The 22,528-nt window shown below is 42.7% G+C and overlaps 1 long non-coding RNA gene and 1 pseudogene across 2 annotated transcripts in view; both read left to right on the plus strand.

The window, feature by feature from the left end:
* Window positions 1-216: 216 nt before the first annotated feature.
* Window positions 217-22,528, plus strand: part of LOC147999078 (uncharacterized) — a 28,263-nt gene continuing 5,951 nt past the window's right edge. The window contains exons 1-4 of one of the 2 annotated variants that reach the window (XR_015643876.1): window positions 217-839; window positions 7,517-7,598; window positions 18,994-19,106; window positions 21,928-22,095. This is a non-coding gene — a long non-coding RNA (uncharacterized LOC147999078). Of the gene's footprint in view, window positions 840-7,516; window positions 7,599-18,993; window positions 19,107-20,397; window positions 20,555-21,906; window positions 22,096-22,528 lie in introns of those variants that run through there. The other variant, XR_015643875.1, reaches the window with a different exon arrangement.
* Window positions 16,587-17,873, plus strand: LOC147999079 (zinc finger CCCH-type antiviral protein 1 pseudogene; annotated as a pseudogene).

The raw sequence follows: 22,528 nt of genomic DNA on the forward strand, positions 1-22,528 counted from the left end.
AAATAAGCACAGTGGGGATGAAGCTGTGAATGCTTGGCATGGGGACGTTTGGCAGTGGACTGGGCATTTTAGGGGTGGGGTGGGATTGGCGTGGGTTCTGGAGTAGTAAGGATGGTGTCTGTTCTTGTCTTTTGGGGAAACTCCTCGGTCTTCTCCCATCCCTTCTCCACCTCTACCCCCACCTCCAACCGCCTTAACTGCCTCCTACCACAGCACAGGCTTCTGGGCATCGGCCTCTTTCTGCTCAAGCTCTTCTATGTGCTCGGGGGTGGTACAAGCTTTTAAAAGTCCCAGGCAGTGGGCAGACCACTAACACTCTCCTGGCATCCCCATCCTCTCTCAGGACTTATGGTGCCAGAGCGGTTATCACAGGAGTTTTGATACTGCTGTGGACTGTCCATAGAGCCCTGCTTTCTGAGCCTCCCATGTCCACCCTGTTCCTGTCCAGGTTCCTGGCTGTCACATTTCTGCACGATGGTGAACAAGTTTGTTTTTCTGATTCTCATAACAAGAAAAGGTTAAGACTAAACTATCTAATCTTCAACCCCATCCCAGATCTGAGGAGGAGAAATGTTGCCTGAATAAAAGGAAATTCAGAGCAAACAGCTTCCAAACCTAAGAAATGACAGAAATTGTTGGCTACCCTGGGAGTCAGACAGCAAATATTCCTGTGTCACTGTGGCATCCACCTTCAACTCACTGGGCCAGGAGCTCTGACAACAATCCTTTGAAGCAGGTCACTTGAAGGACTATCCTATTTTTTTTTCCAAAAACTGGGACACAGACTTCCCCATGATCAACTTCTGCACAGTCTGGACAGCTTTCTGGCAGCAGTAGAGGTAAGTAGGTAGTATTTCACCCAATGGTTCTTTAGATCCCATCATCTTTTTCAGAATAGATTGGGGACACTACCAGGAGTTGAGGTCTCTCCCACTGTGAAAAGCCTTTAACTATTAGGACATCTGAAATGGCAGATTCTTCAGATCTCTAAAGGATTTGAGAACCACCTTTGTATGAAATGTCTATCTCAGTGGACAAATGTGGCTTTTTTCCCAAGGGATTTACTTCCTACTTAACTTTAAAAACATACACAGGAAGTTAAATAAAGCTTATTTCTGTACCTAACTAAAGCAGTACCTAACATGACTGGAAGACTGATTATTTATAGTTGGAAAGTACTAGCTTGAATTCCTTAATTATCCACGGCAGTGTGCAGTAGTAATTTTATAAAATTAGAATTTTACACTACATTGTGAATAAGTTGCATATACTTATATCTTAAAAATGAATTGAATCATTTATGCAAGTACAATTTTAAATTCTATCATCATTCAAAAATCCATGCCATCCTAAAATATTTGAGACTTTGTATTGCTTTCTAGTATAAATAGAGATACAGTGATCTATGATTTTGTCATTTTAGTCCCTTCTCCTGATTTCCCACAACATTAGACAGAGAATTGAGGAGAGAAAGAGAAAGGAAGAAAGACATCCCTGGTTCGAATTTCCTTTACTGTTTCCTCCCTGACCATGGCCAGTAAGAACTTGCAACCAACCCCCTAACTGACAATAATCATCTACAGCCCACGGCAGTCAAATAACCACCCACCCACCCTTCCTCCTGAGAACGAGGGGGTCATGTTTTTTTAAGTTGCTTCCCAATGTGTGTGGGGTGACAACATGTTTTGGGGACCTTACAACAATTGGGATATTTTCCAAATCCTGGGAGATCTTGCAGTTTCATATGTGTCCAGACCCTGAATGTGGAGGGATTAACTGAAGTCCTGGCTACATTAACAATTGAAAATACAAACACACATTCCTACCATATGAGGAAGGTCACTGGATATCTACCCCTTGAAGTTTGCTCAAAACAATTAGTCAATTAGCTTTTTATTTATCTTCAGGTCACTTCTTAGTAAACAGGCAGAAAAGAGACAGATTGTTTGCCAAATTATATCAATTGCTTCTAAGCCACTCACCAATAGAGTTCCTGCCATCCTTTGAAGTTTCATCAGAGAGGCTCTATTTTGCACAGACTCACAATACTTATGTCTCCCATGTGGCAAACTAAAAGAACTGTTAAGATCTCCTTAAATAATTCAACAGTTTTCCCAATCCAAAGTCTCCCACCCTCCTCCAAAAAATCAAGAGATTCCTCACAAACATCTCCACTCACTTCGGTGCCAGTTTATATATCAGTCACATTTCTGTTACTGCAGAAAAATACTATGACCAAGAACAACTCAAGGAATACAGTTCTTCACATTGTGGTAACTTGGGGTTGGTTACCCCAACCCCAACTACCAAATTATTTCATTGCTAAGTCATAAATGTAAGGTGGCTACTGTTTTGAATTGTAATGTAAATATCATGTATAAAGTATGTCTCATATGTGGTTGTTCCCTGAAGGGCTTGCAACCCACAGGTTGAAAACTGCACTTGTGTGTGGTGGTGGGAGGGGGGGTTGGGAGTTTTTTGTTTTGTTTGTTTGTTTTCCTTTTTGTCAAAACCCAAATGCTGATAAGAACATAGGCCAATATCAGGCTCTTCAATTTTATTCCATTAGGCACTGTGTCTGCTCTCATGATATTAACATGCTGGTTTTTCTTTTTTACTATTCCCCAAAATGAAGGTGAAATCATTAAAGGTGATGCCTCCCGCAGTGCTTTACTGTCTTATTAGTTAGCAGTGTCTGACTGCCCTGCTCAGTTGTGCTTTCATGTGAGTTCTGAGATTTTTTTTTCATTCCCATGAAGATCTGTATTGGGATTATAATGGGATGGATTTAAACCTGTAGATGACTCTGGTAGGATTCGATATAATAATATAAATCATACTGATACATGAAAATGAGAGGCCTCTTCATTTTCTGGTTTCTTCAGTTTTTTTTTATTATTCCTAATGATTTCATTTTAACAAGTCTTTACTTCCTTAGATATTACAAGATTTTTATTCTGAATGGGTTTGTTTTCTTGGCTTCTTTCGTCATATTTATTTTTGGTATACAGGAGTTCTATTGATTTTACTGTGATTTTAGTGAATGTGTCCATGAGCCATAGGAGTTTGCTAGTGGTTTCGTAGTGGTCTTTATATATGGATCATATCGCCTGCAAATGAGAATGCTCTGACTGCTTTCTTTCATATTAACATGCCTTTCCATCTCTCTCTTGTCATATTGTTTGGATAAGACTTCACATACTAGTTGAATTAGATGAAAAGAATGAACATCTGTGACTTATTCCTGATTTTAGTGGAAATCCATTATGATTTCCTCCAGTTAGTATGCTGTTGGCCTTGCATATTGCCTTTATAATGTTAAGGTATGTCTTCTCCATATCCCAGATTCTCCAGGACTTTTGCATTAATCACTGTGGGATTTTGCCAAAGAGATTGTCTGCCTCTACTGCAGTGATCATGTGTTTCCTGTTCTTGGTTTTCTGTGGTGAATTGTTTATTCATTTGTATTTGTTGAAACATTCTTGCACCTCTGCAGTCAAGCCAGCTTGATCACGGTACCTGACACTTTTGGTAAATGTCTGAATTTTATTTTCCAGGATATTATTGAGAAATTTTTCACTTAACTGTTCCTTCCAATCTTAGTTTCTTTTCTATGCTGTGAAGAGACACCATGAGCAAGGGAACTTGTAGAAGAAAGAGTTTATTTCAGCTTACAGTTTCAAGGATCATGAGTCTATGAATATTATGCTGGGGTACACGGCAGCAGGTAGGACACCATGTTTCTAGAGAACTGGCTGAGAGCTTACATCTTATGTGCAAGTCGGAGACAGAGAAAGTGTTAACTATAGATGGTGTTGAATTTGGAAACCTCAAAGCCCAATCCCATACACTCCTCCAACAAATCCGTATCTTATAATTCTTCCCGAATATTTCCACTAACCAGCAACAAACATTCATATATGTGAGTTTATGGGGGCCATTATCATTCAAATCACCATATTCCACTCCCAATTCCCCATAGATTCTTAAACATATCATAATAAAAATACATTAGCTCAGCTTCCAAAACCCCTGTAGTCTTTCGGTCTCTACACAGTTTATCCACAGTGCTTTTCGACCCTCCAGGAAGTCCCTTAATTATTCCCCTATGAAATCAAAAGGCAAATTGCATATATCCAATGTGTAATGACAAAAATATGTTATCATTGCAAAGGGAAATTGGGAATGTGGTGAGCCAGTTCAAGGCATTAACCCAACAGGGCACACTCCAGATTCTCTACTTCTGATGCATGACAAAGGGATTAGATGGGTCCACTGCTCTGGCTTTGCTGACTGCAACATAATTCCTAAAACTATGTTGTATCGCATAGATCTGTGGTGGTTGTGTTTTCATTGTCACTCATTTCTAGGAATTTTAATTTTTCCTTATGTGTTTCTCCCTTGGCCCTTTCAGTAGTGTGTTGTTTGTGTTGCTGACCTTCCACGAGAGTGTGTCCTGACTGCACTTTCTATTGTGTGATACCAGTTTGATTCCTTTGTGCTTAGATAGAATGCATGACACTACTTCACCTTTCTTATCTTTCCTGAGGGCTGTTCTGTGTCCTAATCCGTGGTCAATTTTGGAGACAGATCCACAGGCTGATAGAAAATATATGTATAGTTCAGTGTAGTTTGTTAGGTCCATTTGACTGATGATGTCACTGAATTCTGCTCCTTCTCTTTTGTTTATTTGCGTGTGATCTGCCAAGTGGTCAGAATAGACTATTAAAAACAATCACAACCACTATTATAGCTAATGGGTAATTTCAGATCTATGTGATAATTATATATTTAAATTTGTGACTGCTGTGTTTAATATGTATATATTTAGATTGTAGTATCTTTTGGTAATTGCAAAATATGAAATGAATGTCCTTACATCTTCTGGACAGGATTGGTTTGAAATCTATTCTGTCAGCTGGATAGAGAAACTGCATAGAATTGCGATAGGGACCTGTGTCTTAGGTCTGTTTCCCTAGTATATCCTCTACATCTCATGATGGTGATCCTGTTTCTGGCTAAATAATGTCTGTTCACTGGGGAATTGAGTTTAGTGACGTGCAAATATTATTTAAACCTATGTATTTAATTTTGTTAATTTTTGTGGGTTTTATTGTCTTCTTTTGATTGACTGTTCTAGTTTTGTTAAATTATTTCCTGTTTGCTCTGGTATTTTATCCTTCTCTTCAAACTAAAGTATTCCTTTTAGGATCCTCTATAGAGCTCCTTACTGGTTATACATATTTTGTAAATTTATTCATCATATGCCTTAATCAGCACAGTAGCTGTGCAGCTGCCTGCCCTCCATGGTATCAGATCTACTTTCCAAACAATAACGCTCAACTCTTACTGACTGTGTAGCATCTTGGCTGCTCTTTGTTGCACTTGGACAGCCCTCAGGACCAGGCTCTCCTCTCCCTTAACCATGGCTGCTGTCCTCTTCCTCTCTCCTCTCCATCACACATGTTCTTCCTTTATTCTCTGGCAGCTTCTTCCTCCTTCTTCCCTCCTCATGATCCTCTCTAGCAAAGCCCTCAAAGCTCACCTCCCCCATCTCTCTGCTGTGCAGCTGTTGGCTGTTGGCTTCTTTATAATCACAGTTAACTGGGAGCAGGGTCAGTTTTTGGAGGTTAACCAGTCTTGAGTTCTACATATTAGCATTAAAATACAAGCAGAATTAGGCCAATCCACTACAAGGATTTCTTTTGTTTTGTTTTGGTGTAAGTTTTCTTTTACCTTTTCACTTTTTATTTTATTTTTGGCTATTTTTTTATTAATTGGTTATTTTATTTATTTACATTTCAACTGTTGTCCTGCTTTCCACACTCCCATCATCATATCTTACATCCCATTTCTGCTCAGCTTTGCCTATATGACAGTGTTCCCCCACCTACACATATCCATTCCCACCTCACAACTCCAGCATCTACTTTTGTTGGGCAACAGGCCTCAGCGTAGACAATGGCCTCCCGCCACATGGGTGCCACTTAAATCAGTCCCCTTCTACACAGTTACCTAGAACCATAGACCCTGTATATACTTTGGCTGGCAGTTTATTCCCTAGGAGCTGGGGGATTGGTGACAGAGGGTCTGGTTAGATATTAAAGACCAATAGTTGCTGCTTTCTCTTCTTTTTCTGGTTATGGGTGAAATGGTGATTGTGTGCTTCATTTTTTGAAATTATTGAGAGATGATTTATTTCTTGGTTTTTCTTGGGTATAGTTTAGCTCATTGTCTTGGAGTTTCCCTACTACAATCCTCTGTTGTGCTTTCTTAGAGAAAAATATTGTTTAAATTTGGTTTTGTCATGAAATATTTTGGTTTCTCCATTTATGGTGATTGAGAATTATGCTGGGTATAGGATCCTTGGTCCGCATTACATCTGCCCAAGATTTTCTGGCTTTTGGAGTCTCTGTTGAGAAGTCTTGTGTAATTTAGATGAGTCTGAACTTATTTGTTACTGGTTATTTGTACCTTACCCCTTTTAATGATCTTTCTTTGATCTGTGCATTCAGTGTTTTAATTATTATGTTAATGGAGGAATTGTTTCTGGTATGATTAAATTGGCGTTCTGTAGGCTTGTTGTACCTTCATGGCCTTTTCTTCCTTTACCTTATGGATGTTTTCTGCTATGATTTACTGAATATGCTTACTGGACCTGTGAACTGGAAATCTAAATTCTCTTCTATTCTATTATCCTTAGGTTTGGACTTTTAATTCTGTCCTGAAATTCATGGATGTTTTGTATTCAATAAACCATACATGGTTATCTGAGATGGGTATTTTGTGATTTGTGGGGTGATCTCCTTGACCCCAACTGTTACACTTAGCACCACGTTTTATAATGAAACAAGGTCAAGAATGGTGACCTCTTGCCATAAACTATATGAAAAAGGCAGGTGAATTAATGTGTGTCAAGTATCAGTAGATTCCTGGGTGGTTTTTGCTCCGGGTTGGCCATATGCAACAGTTTCAAAAGCCCAAGTTTGATGTTCCTTGGGATTCCCAAGATGATGCACTCAGACCTGACAGAGAACACCCAGAATCCTCGTCAAAGAAATTGATTTATAAAATCGAGGGAACGTTACTAAGTCATGTTACAAAATATTTGATCACACTGTGATCTCCAAGAATGTATTATTTACTGAAAAAGTAGTGTGTGGTATAGCAGGGCCATGGCACAGACATTTAAAGCAAGAGTTGTTTATTCATGTAAACATGGACTTAATTACGGTATGGCTCACCTACCACACACATTTATGGCAAAGGTAAAAAGTGCACTTAGGTCCAGCAGATCAAGACACAACGTGAAAGGAAATCTAGATAACTAAACCAATGGAAAGTTTTTGAGTTAAAGGATTTTTAAGAAAGTGTTCAGAGGGAACAGGACTGCTCTTCTTCTGGGAGGTCAGTGAATCAGGAAAGACAGTTGGGAGCTTTACTTGACTTCAGCATCTGACTCCTGAAACTTCATTGGTAAAATTAATGTCTGGAATTTTGGATTGTAAAACAACAGGTTGGCCCTGCAGCTTTGGGCAAGGCCCATGGACAAAGAGATCGCACCTGATGGGAACAATCTTAAAAGCCATCTGATTCTGGTAAGTCACCTGAGAAGTCCTCAAGGAGAGAGGAATGAATGGGTAGCACCATAATAGAAGGCTTTAGGATCTCGGATAGTGCTACTCTAGATGCCTTGGAAATAGAAGCAGAAAATGTAAAGCTAAATGACTTCGCAGGAATTAGCTCATTTCTGATTATGATTTTTTCATATTGGTATTTTATATTTATTCTTTTTTTAAAATTTAAATCAAGAGCCTTAGGTTGTAAGGTGAGGCGGTCTTAGAATCAGAAAATGCTTAGAACACTTGTATGGCGCCCCACAACTAACACTATCTGGCTAGAAATTCTACTTTTAATCTCGTCATCATCGACAGCTTCCATTTAACCAGCAGGGTCCATGCCAGGCAGACACTGAGCAGGTTGTATGTTCTGTTAATCTCCACAACAACCCAATTCAGCAGAAACACCCCCATTTTACAGGTGAAGAAACTACAGCTCAAAGCAAATGAGTGTCAGGGTCCCCTCAGTCTCACTGGCTGTCACTCAGACCCACATCCTTCTCTGTAAAGGGAAGCCATGGGCCTGATGTGGCTGTGCAAGCTGACTCTGCTGAGATGATCAATGCTATTCTTGACCCTGGGAGAATTTAAGACAAGGTGACCCACAGACTCCTGGGATAGATTCTGCCTCTGGGTTCTAGGGTGGGACACAGTATCCCTTGTCGTGGGTCTCTACTCAGCTGAGGAGTCTGCTCCCATCTGTCAGCTTCTATGGCAGTGGTTCTCAACAGTCCTACTGCTGCAACCCTTTAATACAGCTCTTCATACTGTGATGATCCCCTCCATAAAATTATTTCATTGCTACTTCATAAATAATATTGCTACTCTTATGAGTCATAATGTACAAGGTATCTGATATGCAATCTCTGTGAAGCAGTTGCCACCCACAGGTTGAGAAATATTGCTCTATAAACTTTTTTTTTTTAATGAAAGGCTTTCACCTCAGAAGTGCCTGGAGCAGTTGTAAGAGCCCTGAAATACTGACAAGTTTTGGCAAGCCCAAGACTGCTTGCCTTAATGACAACAGAGATTCCTGGCTAAAGGCACAATCTGAAATCACTGTCCCCAGGTCATTTCTTGCCTAAGTTTTCCCTCATTACAATGTCTGTCTGCTTGGACATGTCTGTCCAGGAAGCCAGTCCATGTAGTCTCTGATACAGACAGAATGCTAAAGGCAAGAATGCTTTCCCTCTGTTGGCCCACAGTCATTTCTATAGAAGTAAGTTCAAATCCCCTGTGGATAAATGTGTGTCTCTCACATGGTGTGTGAGACTTGAAATGTCAACCGTTTGAGTTGACAAAAAACAAATTTCACTTCAGATTTACAGCTGACTAAAAATTATTTTTGGGAGAATGCAGAGGGTGGCCAGGCCTGCAGAGTCAGATCCCCTCCCTGCCTGGGATGATCCCACCCTCAGTAGACTTCAGCTTCACCTATAAGGTGTAATCAGAAAAATCTGACCGTAAGATTCTGAAGTCCACAATATGCAAACCCCTAAAGTTGGTAAACGGCCTATATGGGGGTTTTCTCCAGTTTAAACTATTCTGGCTTCTTTTCTCTCTTGTGCTGCAATCTGTTCTCTCAGGTCTGTTGATCCTGGAAGGACCTGGGTTCAAGTCAAGGCCTCGTGGGTGGGGAGGAAGATGTTCTGTTGTGTGAATGAGTATGGATTAAGAATGTAGCCCCACCAACAGATTGGGAAAAGATCTTTACCAATTCTACAACAGATAGAGGGCTTATATCCAAAATATACAAAGAACTCAAGAAGTTAGACCGCAGGGAGTCAAATAACCCTATTAAAAAATGGAGTTCAGAGGTAAACAAAGAATTCACAGCTGAGGAATGCCGAATGGCTGAGAAACACCAAAAGAAATGTTCAACATCTTTAGTCATAAGGGAAATGCAAATCAAAACAACCCTGAGATTTCACCGCACACCAGTGAGAATGGCTAAGATCAAGAACTCAGGTGACAGCAAATGCTGGCCAGGATGTGGAGAAAGAGGAACACTCCTCCAATGTTGGTGGGAGGCAGACTGGTACAACCATTCTGGAAATCAGTTGGAGGTTTCTCAGAAAATTGGATATTGAACTACCTGAGGACTGAGCTATACCTCTCTTGGGCATATACCCAAAAGATGCCCCAACATATAAAAAAGACACGTGCTCCACTATGTTCATAGCAGCCTTACTTATAATAGCCAGAAGCTGGAAAGAACCCAACAGAGGAATGGATACAGAAAATGTGGTACATCTACACAATGGAATATTACTCGGCTATCAAAAACAATGATTTTATGAAATTCATAGGCAAATGGATGGAACTGGAAAATATCATCCAGAGTGAGGTAACCCAATCACAGAAAAACACACATGGTATGCATTCATTGATAAGTGGCTATTAGCCCAAATGCTTGAATTACCCTAGATGCACAGAACACATGAAAATCAAGAAGGATGACCAAAAAGCAAATGCTTCACTCCTTCTTTAAAAGAGGAACAAGAATACCCTTGGCAGGGAATAGAGAGGCAAAGATTAAAACAGAGGCAGAAGGAACACCCATTCAGAGCCTGCTCCACATGTGGCCCATACATATACAGCCACCCAATTAGATAAGATGGATGAAGCAAAGAAGTGCAGGCAGACAGGAGCCGGATGTAGATCGCTCCTGAGAGACACAGCCAGAATACAGCAAATACAGAGGCGAATGCCAGCAGCAAACCACTGAACTGAGAATAGGACCCCCGTTGAAGGAATCTTAGAAAGGACTGAAAGAGCTCAAGGGGGTTAAGACCGCATATGAAAAACAATTCCAACCAACCAGAGCTTCCAGGGACTAAGCCACTACCCAAAGACTGACCCTGGGCTCCAACTGCATACGTAGCAATGAATAGCCTAGTCAGAGCACCAGTGGAAGGGGAAGCCCTTGGTCCTGCCAAGACTGAACCCCCAGTGAACGTGATTGTTGGGGGGAGGGTGGTAATGGTGGGAGGATGGGGAGGGGGACAGCCATATAGAAGAGGGGGGGTTAGGAGGATGTTGGCCAGGGAAACCGGGAAAGAGAATACAATCGAAATGTAAATAAGAAATACTCAAGTTAATAAAGAAAAAAAAAAAAAAAAAGAATGTAGCCCCACTTTGACTGGCCAACTAAGCTCCAGAAAATCTTCCCCAATCACAAAACTGGGCCATGTGGGAGCCTAAACTGTTTAAAGGGGAGAGCTGAGTGCTTTCTCCTGGAAGAAATACTTGGGGGTTGACTGTCACTTGTGAACCTTCTGTGTTAAGTCACTTCTCAGAAGGGAAGCTTTCCTCTAACTCTTCCATGGGACCCACCCAGCACTGGGGCCTGAGGATCCTATGGTGTTGCAGCTCTGAGCTGGGAGGGGTAGCTCTCACCCTGGCATGGAGAAGCCTGTATTCACAGCTGATCTAGATCTGAGGAACAGGGGCTTTTAAAGAAGCATGTGAGAGTATCTCCTGCAGGAGAGCCCAGTCTGCAGGGAAAGTCACACAGGACAGCGAAAAGTGACTTCGCAACAAACACAGGGAATGGGAACCAGGGAGGGCACTGGATGGATGGTCGGAGAGTTTGAGAAAGCCTGCATCTCCCTGAAAGACTTCCCACAACCATAAGTCCCACCACTGTCCCCTTCTCACAGGGGAGGCTCAGCGAAGCCTGCCACCTGCTGGGATCCCTGCAAACTAAAACCGGAGTGGAGAACTGAGGAAAGCACTTTGGTGGAGGGGGAGACACAAGTCTCCAGGGCCAGGTCAGCCTTCTGTCCCTTTGGTTCTCCTCACTTCACAGAGGTGCCTATTGAAAGGTAAAGCTCAAAACACACATTGCACCTCACACAATAATAGTGGGAGATTTCAACACCCCACTCTCATCAATGGACAGATCATGGAAACAGAAATTAAACAGTGATGTCGACAGACTAAGAGAAGTCATGAGCCAAATGGACTTAACGGATATTTATAGAACATTCTATCCTAAAGCAAAAGGATATACCTTCTTCTCAGCTCCTCATGGTACTTTCTCCAAAATTGACCATATAATTGGTCAAAAAACGGGCCTCAACAGGTACAGAAAGATAGAAATAATCCCATGCGTGCTATCGGACCACCACGGCCTAAAACTGGTCTTCAATAACAATAAGGGAAGAATGCCCACATATACGTGGAAATTGAACAATGCTCTACTCAATGATAACCTGGTCAAGGAAGAAATAAAGAAAGAAATTAAAAACTTTTTAGAATTTAATGAAAATGAAGATACAACATACTCAAACTTATGGGACACAATGAAAGCTGTGCTAAGAGGAAAACTCATAGCGCTGAGTGCCTGCAGAAAGAAACAGGAAAGAGCATATGTCAGCAGCTTGACAGCACACCTAAAAGCTCTAGAACAAAAAGAAGCAAATACACCCAGGAGGAGTAGAAGGCATGAAATAATCAAACTCAGAGCTGAAATCAACCAAGTAGAAACAAAAAGGACCATAGAAAGAATCAACAGAACCAAAAGTTGGTTCTTTGAGAAAATCAACAAGATAGATAAACCCTTAGCCAGACTAATGAGAGGACACAAAGAGTGTGTCCAAATTAACAAAATCAGAAATGAAAAGGGAGACATAACTACAGATTCGGAGGAAATTCAAAAAATCATCAGATCTTACTATAAAAACCTATATTCAACAAAATTTGAAAATCTTCAGGAAATGGACAATTTCCTAGACAGATACCAGGTATCGAGGTTAAATCAGGAACAGATAAACCAGTTAAAGAACCCCATAACTCCTAAGGAAATAGAAGCAGTCATTAAAGGTCTCCCAACCAAAAAGAGCCCAGGTCCAGACGGGTTTAGTGCAGAATTCTATCAAACCTTCATAGAAGACCTCATACCAATATTATCCAAACTATTCCACAAAATTGAAACAGATGGAGCCCTACCGAATTCCTTCTACGAAGCCACAATTACTCTTATACCTAAACCACACAAAGACACAACAAAGAAAGAGAACTTCAGACCAATTTCCCTTATGAATATCGACGCAAAAATACTCAATAAAATTCTGGCAAACCGAATTCAAGAGCACATCAAAACAATCATCCACCATGATCAAGTAGGCTTCATCCCAGGCATGCAGGGATGGTTTAATATACGGAAAACCATCAACGTGATCCATCATATAAACAAACTGAAAGAACAGAACCACATGATCATTTCATTAGATGCTGAGAAAGCATTTGACAAAATTCAACACCCCTTCATGATAAAAGTCCTGGAAAGAATAGGAATTCAAGGCCCATACCGAAACATAGTAAAAGCCATATACAGCAAACCAGTTGCTAACATTAAACTAAATGGAGAGAAACTTGAAGCAATCCCACTAAAATCAGGTACTAGACAAGGCTGCCCACTCTCTCCCTACTTATTCAATATAGTTCTTGAAGTTCTAGCCAGAGCAATCAGACAACAAAAGGAGATCAAAGGGATACAGATCGGAAAAGAAGAGGTCAAAATATCACTATTTGCAGATGACATGATAGTATATTTACGTGATCCCAAAAGTTCCACCAGAGAACTACTAAAGCTGATAAACAACTTCAGCAAAGTGGCTGGGTATAAAATTAACTCAAATAAATCAGTTGCCTTCCTCTATACAAAAGAGAAACAAGCCGAGAAAGAAATTAGGGAAACGACACCCTTCATAATAGACCCAAATAATATAAAGTACCTCGGTGTGACTTTAACCAAGCAAGTAAAAGATCTGTACAATAAGAACTTCAAGACACTGAGGAAAGAAATTGAAGAAGACCTCAGAAGATGGAAAGATCTCCCATGCTCATGGATTGGCAGGATTAATATAGTAAAAATGGCCATTTTACCAAAAGCGATCTACAGATTCAATGCAATCCCCATCAAAATACCAATTCAATTCTTCAAAGAGTTAGACAGAACAATTTGCAAATTCATCTGGAATAACAAAAAACCCAGGATAGCTAAAGCTATCCTCAACAATAAAAGAACTTCAGGGGGAATCACTATCCCTGAACTCAAGCAGTATTACAGAGCAATAGTGATAAAAACTGCATGGTATTGGTACAGAGACAGACAGATAGACCAACGGAATAGAATTGAAGACCAAGAAATGAACCCACACACCTATGGTCACTTGATTTTTGACAAAGGAGCCAAAACCATCCAATGGAAAAAAGATAGCATTTTCAGCAAATGGTGCTGGTTCAACTGGAGGGCAACATGTAGAAGAATGCAGATCGATCCATGCTTATCACCCTGTACAAAGCTTAAGTCCAAGTGGATCAAGGACCTCCACATCAAACCAGACACACTCAAACTAATAGAAGAAAAACTAGGGAAGCATCTGGAACACATGGGCACTGGAAAAAATTTCCTGAACAAAACACCAATGGCTCATGCTCTAAGATCAAGAATCGACAAATGGGATCTCATAAAACTGCAAAGCTTCTGTAAGGCAAAGGACACTGTGGTTAGGACAAAATGGCAACCAACAGATTGGGAAAAGATCTTTACCAATCCTACAACAGATAGAGGCCTTATATCCAAAATATACAAAGAACTCAAGAAGTTAGACCGCAGGGAAACAAATAACCCTATTAAAAAATGGGGTTCAGAGCTAAACAAAGAATTCACAGCTGAGGAATGCCGAATGGCTGAGAAATACCTAAAGAAATGTTCAACATCTTTAGTCATAAGGGAAATGCCAATCAAAACAACCCTGAGATTTCACCTCACACCAGTGCGATTGGCTAAGATCAAAAACTCAGGTGACAGCAGATGCTGGCGAGGATGTGGAGAAAGAGGAACACTCCTCCATTGTTGGTGGGATTGCAGACTGGTAAAACCATTCTGGAAATCAGTCTGGAGGTTCCTCAGAAAATTGGACATTGAACTGCCTGAGGATCCAGCTATACCTCTCTTGGGCATATACCCAAAAGATGCCTCAACATATAAAAGAGACACGTGCTACACTATGTTCATCGCAGCCTTATTTATAATAGCCAGAAAATGGAAAGAACCCAGATGCCCTTCAACAGAGGAATGGATACAGAAAATGTGGTACATCTACACAATGGAATATTACTCAGCTATCAAAAACAACGAGTTTATGAAATTCGTAGGCAAATGGTTGGAACTGGAAAATATCATCCTGAGTGAGCTAACCCAATCACAGAAAGACATACATGGTATGCACTCATTGATAAGTGGCTATTAGCCCAAATGCTTGAATTACCCTAGATCCCTAGAACAAACGAAACTCAAGACGGATGATCAAAATGTGAATGCTTCACTCCTTCTTTAAATGAGGAAAAAGAATACCCTTGGCAGGGAAGGGAGAGGCAAAGATTAAAACAGAGTCTGAAGGAACACCCATTCAGAGCCTGCCCCACATGTGGCCCATACATATACAGCCACCCAATTAGACAAGATGGATGAAGCAAAGAAGTGCAGACCGACAGGAGCCGGATGTAGATCGCTCCTGAGAGACACAGCCAGAATACAGCAAATATAGAGGCGAATGCCAGCAGCAAACCACTGAACTGAGAATAGGTCCCCTATTGAAGGAATCAGAGAAAGGACTGGAAGAGCTTGAAGGGGCTCGAGACCCCAAAAGTACAACAATGCCAAGCAACCAGAGCTTCCAGGGACTAAGCCACTACCTAAAGACTATACATGGACTGACCCTGGACTCTGACCCCATAGGTAGCAATGAATATCCTAGTAAGAGCACCAGTGGAAGGGGAAGCCCTGGGTCCTGCTAAGACTGAACCCCCAGTGAACTAGTCTATGGGGGGAGGGCGGCAATGGGGGGAGGGTTGGGAGGGGAACACCCATAAGGAAGAGGAGGGGGGAGGGGGATGTTTGCCCGGAAACCGGGAAAGGGAATAACACTCGAAATGTATATAAGAAATACTCAAGTTAATAAAAAAAAAAAAAAAAAAAAAAAAAAAAAGAAAGGTGAGGCAAGCCGGGATCTCAACAGTCTTTGGCCAAAGAAGTGAGAGCCCACAGGGCAGAGCAAGGCAAAGCAGAGCCAGGCAGAGCAAAGTGAAGCCCTGCCAGTCAGCAAATAGGCCTTGCGCATGTGGGACTGGTGGCAGCAGTGCTTGCCCTTGCTCTCCTGGTGGTGCAGAACACCTGCCTGGATGTGGGGAAACTCACAGTGGCTTGTCCTCCAGCTGCAACTGCCAGTGCTTGGGGAGGGGGAAGTTGAAGATGCTCCCATGATCCTCCGATTTCTGGCCCACTTTGTCCACGGTTGTCCATGTTCAAGGCTGTGGTCAGCCCCGCCAGAAGCCCCGAGGACAGGTAGAGCAAGCACAACTGGCCAGCAACCACCATGGGCATCTGCGGTGGGACCCAGGCCAAGTAGCCACAGAGGCGCACCAGGCAGCCAGGCACCAGCCCCAAGCCTGTGCATACTGAGGCCAATGACACTCCACTAGTCCCTCCCACCATGCACATCCCACCCCTGGTAGGCAAGATCTCTCTGTCCAGGGCTTCCCCCAGACCTCCAACTACCACCAGCTCAATGAGCCTTTACTTAATTCTTGTTAACCATAATGGCTTGTCATAAAAGGTCATTGGGAAAGTCAATGATGAGATGAAAGCCTTAAAAGAAAACTAGAGAGACTTACAGAAATGAAGAAGAAAGCTCTCTTCCCAGTAGGAGCCTGGCAGTCCCAAGCTCAGGGCACCTCATGTCCAGTCTTGAACCCAGCATGCATTGTTGTGGAGAACCTGCCTGCTTAAGGACCTGGCTTCCCACTCATTCTCCTGAGATGATGACTTTAATTCTTTTAATTTTTACTGGTTATTTTCTTCATTTCCATTTCATGTGTTATCCCCTTTTCCAGTTTCCTTTCTCCACAAAGCAGAGTCCAGCTCACAAGCCTGAGCAGCTGCAGCCATAGTGCACCATGGGGGATCCTGGGGCAGACTGTTTCATCACCAAGATCCTGTGGACCCACAGGGGATGCATGACCTTAAAGGAACTGCAGAGTAGGATCAGGCTCCAGAGGCAGAGCTCTATGAGCTGCTGGGCAAGACTGCTTATTCCTATTGGAGACTGGAGATCAGGCAGGGATCATGCTGTAGGTGGCGGCTACTACTGAAGCCTGTGGCTTCAATCTCAAGTGCATCCAGGGACCATGCTACAGATTGCCCAAGCCTCTGCAAGCTCAAACTTCTGGGACAGAGTCATTATGCAAAATCCCAGAGAAACCTCTGCAAATATCCACACCAAGTTTTTAGGAACAGAGCTTCCAGGTCCTGAAGAATCATGAGCTTTCTGGGCTTAACCAAGAGGAGCCGGCCTTCTTCCTGGTACAGGGGGATTCTTTTCTCCTGCAAAAGTTACTACAAAGGAGACAGCCACAAACAGATCTGCTTGAAGCCACAGCCATGCAAGAGAGTCCAAGTCTGTGAGCACTTCACCCAGGCCAACTGCCGTTACCTCAATTGTCTCAGGTCTCATGACCTGTTGGACAGGAAGGTGCTGACCTCCGTGACTGAGCACGGGCTGAGTTCTGATGGGGTCCAGAACATCCAGGACATCTGCAACAACAAACACATTAGGAGGAGACCCACTGGCATGAGAGCTCCCCATGAACATCATAGCAGCAGGGCACACAGAGACAAAAGCAAAAGCAGAGACTGATTCCTTCCAAACAGTCTAGGATTTCTCTCCCATGTCTCATTTTGGCATCTGGTTCACTTTGTCCAGATGTCACCAGCTGTAAGGATTCCCTGGAGGATGTGTCTATAGCTGTCACTCAGGAGGTCAAGAACCTGGGGACCCAGGACTCTGCACAGCTTTCCTTGGTCTCATCTAAGGCTGCTGGTGTCTGAGGACCCAGTCACATGAGAGCAAGCCAGAGGTTTTCTGAGAATGGACATCTGGATGGCTTCTTTTCTAGAAATCCTACTGATTCTTTGTAAGCTCCTGCCTCCTCTGCTGGCTTTCTTCTTGCTGCAGCAAAAAGAGATGAGTCCATGTCCATGAGAACAGGCATGCCTTCTGGACACCGCATGGAGGTCAAGGGAAAGAATGAGGCTCCAGACATCGATTACATCCCATTTTAAATGGTTCTATTGATGGGGTGACAATGGAAGAAGCAACAGACTCAGGAATTCTAGGTAAAAGGAGAAACTCAGGGAAGGAGTTTGGCAATGTTCCTTCTCTTTCAATTCAGTGGAATAATTGAAGCACTATTGTTATTGGGTCTTCATTAAAAGTCTGGTAGAAAGGATGCATTAAAGCCATGTGGCCCTGATTATTATTATTTTTAATTTTTGGAGTGGCAGCCTTTAATGACTGTATCTATTTTCTTATGGGAATTATTCATTACCTTCCCAGATCTGTATTTAACTTGGTATTTGTTATCTGTTAGAAAAATCACCAGTATCAAATAGATTTTTCACTTTTCTGTAGTAAAGGCCTCTGAAGTAAGCCCTAATGATTGTTGAATTCACTCAGTGTCCTTTGTTATATCCCCCTTTTCATTTCTGATTTGGTACTTTAGATATAGGCTCTGTGGTTTGTCTGTCTTGTGGATCTTCTCAAAAAAAAAAAAAAAGCCAGCTCTTGCTTTGCTTGGCTCTTTGTATCATTCTCTTTGTTTGTAATTGATTGATTTTAGTTCTGAGTTTATTTCCTGCCATCAAATCCTACCAGACTCTCTATGGGATGAGGCTTTGCCTCACCTTGGTAACAGCAGCATGTGATACATGAAGCTTTTGCTGCTCTCTGTAGTGGGGACGACGTCACAATTTCACTGAAAACCATGCACAGCCTCGTTTTAGACTGTATTAAAGTAGCCCACGATTTCAGTGCTCCCTGCAAGGTGCCATGAGACAGTAGTAACATGAGTCTGCCTGCACCTCGACAGTTTTCACTAGGGACTTCTGAGTGATTTTATGAAAATTTATAGTGAGTTCATGGATGAACATGCACAAACACAAACGCACACACACACTTTACTGACATGGTGCACATTCTTTCCACACAAAGAAGAAAGTGAGTATTAATGAAAACACACCAATAAAGGAATTGATGGACGAGGTTGTGGGGAAGCTGGGGCTTAGAGTTATTTAAAGGCCCTGTGCAGGCTCTCCTTCTGTTGGAGGCTAAACTTCAAGTGCAATGGGGTTCTTTATTTTCTTTCTGTATAGCACACAGAGCTAGGGTGGAAACTAGTTTTTGAGCATATTTGGCAAGTACTAGAACACTGAATTAATTCCTAGGGCTGGAACCCTATTAATGTTCTACAGAATTACAGGGCAGGCTGGATGAAGACTCTCAGCTGACAATGTGGACATCTCAAGACAGGCACTGGACAATGGCTGACAGACTTGTATGAAGACTGGAAATGTTTGGCTATCTCAGAGGAAAAGAAGGCCCCTCCGACTACACTGTACTCTAAGGACAGTTTATTCAGGTAAGGGATGACATGAACTATTGTCTCATGTCACAGATGTCAGCACAAAATATCCTAGGTATTGTATGCCAATGGTAGCATTAACAGAACAAATCACACAGTGCTGTGAAGATATAGAATATGACTATATGTAGCAAGAACCAGGCCTCTTCTAGTTTCTAAGATCATACCTGAGAACCTCAAATATAGTAATAATGTGATAATGTGGTATAAGTCTAGTTACAACTAGTTTCTATTGTGACACAGATGACTCTTTTTGTGTCATGGTCAGCTTATAATGAATGACTAGACCTAAGCATGAGAATAACCAAATACTACATTGCTTCTCTAGCTGCTGAGCTTTTAAAAGCCCTGGTGTGACAGCAAGCTTTTGTGGACATCTGGATTATTCCTTCTGTACTTTAACTCTCTAAGTCAACCCCACTCTGAGTAAGTCAGTTCCATTCCATAAGTTGGAAATCAGTCAACTGGAAAAAAAAAATACTTTCTCAATACAAACACAGATTGGCCATGGAAAAAGGGCAGCTTGAACTGTCCCACCTAGGTCCTGGGCTTGCACAGGCCTGCTCTCCAAAAGAAACGTGTGTTCACAGCTGCAGGCTGCATTCACTATGGATGCTCTTGAGGTTCCTCCCTAAACTGCTTAGATTAAGATAATTTTGTTGCCATCTATCAAAAGAATTCATTATGCCAAACTGGCCTTTCTTCTGAATCTTCTGTTCTGTGGGCAGGGCAAAATCTCCAGCAACCCTCACAGCAATGTAGGCTGCCAATCTGGGACTCAGAATTATACCAGTGCAAACCAAGAACAGGGCAACTGGAAGAGACCTCATTGGGTTGTAGGAACCTCCTGTTCTGAGTCACTTCTCAGAAGGGGCACTTTGCTCTAACTCCTCCATGAGACCCAACCAGTACTGGGGCTGGAGGCTCCTTAGGTGTGGCAGCTCTGAGCTGGGAGGGGGAGCTGGCACACTGACAGGGAGAAGCCTGTTTTCACAACTGATCTGGATCTGAGGAGCAGGTGCTTTTAAAGAAGCATGTGAGAGTATCTCCTGCAGGAGAGCTCACTCTGCAGGGAAAGTCACACAGGACAGGGAAAAGTGGCTTCCCAATGTCCACAGGTCCTGTGACCCCAGGGAGGGCACCAGATGGTCCAAGAGTTTGAGAAAAGCCTGCATTTGCCTGAAAGACTTCCCTCAACCATAAGTCCCACCACTGTCCCAGACTAACACCTGAGGATCAGCAAAGCCTGCCACCTGCTGGGGTCCCCACAAAATGAACCCAGAATGGAGAACTGCGGGAAAGCACTTCCAGGGAGGGGGAGACACAAGTCTCTGGGGCCAGGCCTGGGGTCTGTCCCTTAGGCTCTCCTCACCTCCATTAGCCTCCTAGTGCAGAGCGCTGCAAGCCGGGATCTCAAAAGTCTTGGGCTGAAGAAGTGGGAGAAGGTAGCAGCAGTGGCGGTGGGGTCGACAGGGGAGTCGAAGACGGAATGGTAGCAACGCAAGCAGCGGCGGCGAGGGCGGAGGCCGGGGGGGGGGGGGGTGGTGAAGGAGAGGACAGGTGTGGGGGGGTCAGGGCGGGGGCAGGGTAGGGGCGAGGGCAGGCTGGGGGCGGGGGTTGGGACGGGTCTGAGTTGAGGGCGGTGGTGGGACTGGGAGGGGGGATGGGTCGGAGGCGTTGTCGAGTGCGGGTGTGAGGCGGGGGCGTGGGCAGGGGCAAGAGCAGGGGCGGGGGCAGGAGCAGGGGCAAGCAGAGCAAAACCCAGCCCTGTCAGCTGGCAGAAAGACTCTGGGGCTGGACAGACTCGCCCTGCAGCTCTATTTTGGGGTGACAATGGAAGAAGCAACAGACTCAGGTATTCTAGGTAAAAAGAGAAACTCAGAGAAGGGGTTTGGCAATGTTCCTTCTCTTTCAAATCAGAGGAATAATTGAAGCACTATTGTTATTAGGTCGTCATTAAACGTCTGGTAGAAAGGCTGCATTAAAGCCTAGTGGCCCTCATATATATTTTTTAATTTTTGTAGTGGCATCGTTTAAATACTATCTATTTTCTTATGAGAATAATCTTATGACTCTTTGTATTATCCTCTTTGTTTGTAATTGAATGATTTTAGTACTAAGTTTATTTCCTGCCATCAAATCATACCAGACTCTCTGTAGGATAAGGCTTTGCCTCATCTTGGTAACAGCAGCATGTGATAAATGAAGCTTTTGCTGCTCTCTCTAGTGGTGATGACGTCACAATCTCTGTGTAAACCATCCACAGCCTGTTTTTAGGCTCTATTATAGTAGACCACCATTTCAGTGTTACCTGCCAGGTGCCATGGGACACTAGTAACACACGTCTGCATGCCCCTCAACAGTTTTCATTACAGTCTTCTAAGTCATTTTATGAAAATTGATAGTGAGTTCATGGATGAACATACACAAACACCTGCACAGAAACACAAACAAACACAAACTCTCTCTCTCTCTCTCTCTCTCTCTCTCTCTCTCTCTCTCTCTCTCTCACACACACACACACACACACTTACTGACATGGTACACATTCTTTGCACACCAAAAATAAAGTGAGCAGTAATGAAAATACACCAATAATGGAGTCGATGAAGGGAGTTATGCAGAAGCTGGGACTTAGAGTTACTTAAAGGCCCTATGCAGGCTCTCCTTTTGTTGGAGGAGAAATTGCAAGTGCAATGTGGTTCTTTATTTTCTATCTCTAAAGCACACAGGCTATGGTGGAATGTAGGGCTTTGAGCATGTTTGGAAAGTACAATCACACTGAATTAAATCCTAGGGCTGGAACCCTATTCTACAGAATCACAGAGCAGCCTGGATGAAGACACTCAGCTGAAAAGGTGGACATCTCAAGACAGGCACTGGACAATGGCTGAAGACTTGTCTGAAGACTGGAAATATTTTGAAAATTCAGAGAGAAAAAAAAGGACCCTCTGACTACACCGTACTCTAAGGACAGTTTATGCAGGTTAGGCATGGCATGAACTATTGTCTCATGTGACAGATGTCAGCACAAAGTATCCAAGGTATTGTATGCCAATGGTAGCATCAACAGAACAAAGCACACAGTGTCATGAAGACATAAATTATGAGTTTGTGTAGCAAGACCCAGGCCTCTTCCAGGTTCTTAGATAGTAACTGAGAACCTCAAATACGGTAGTGATGTGATAGTGTGGGGGTGAATCTAGTTACAACTAGCTTCTATTGTGACACAGATGACTCTTTTTGTGTCATGGTCAGCTTATAATGAATGACTAGACCTAAGCATGAGAATAACCAAATACTACATTGCTTCTCTAGCTGCTGAGCTTTTAAAAGCCCTGGGGTGACAGCAAGCTTTTGTGGACATACTGGATTGGTCCTTGTGTACTTTAACTCTCTGAGTCACCTCCACTCTCAGT

This window comes from Rattus norvegicus, chromosome 19, assembly GCF_021556685.1.
Source record: "Rattus norvegicus strain SHRSP/BbbUtx chromosome 19, alternate assembly SHRSP_T2T, whole genome shotgun sequence".
Lineage (NCBI taxonomy): Eukaryota > Metazoa > Chordata > Mammalia > Rodentia > Muridae > Rattus > Rattus norvegicus.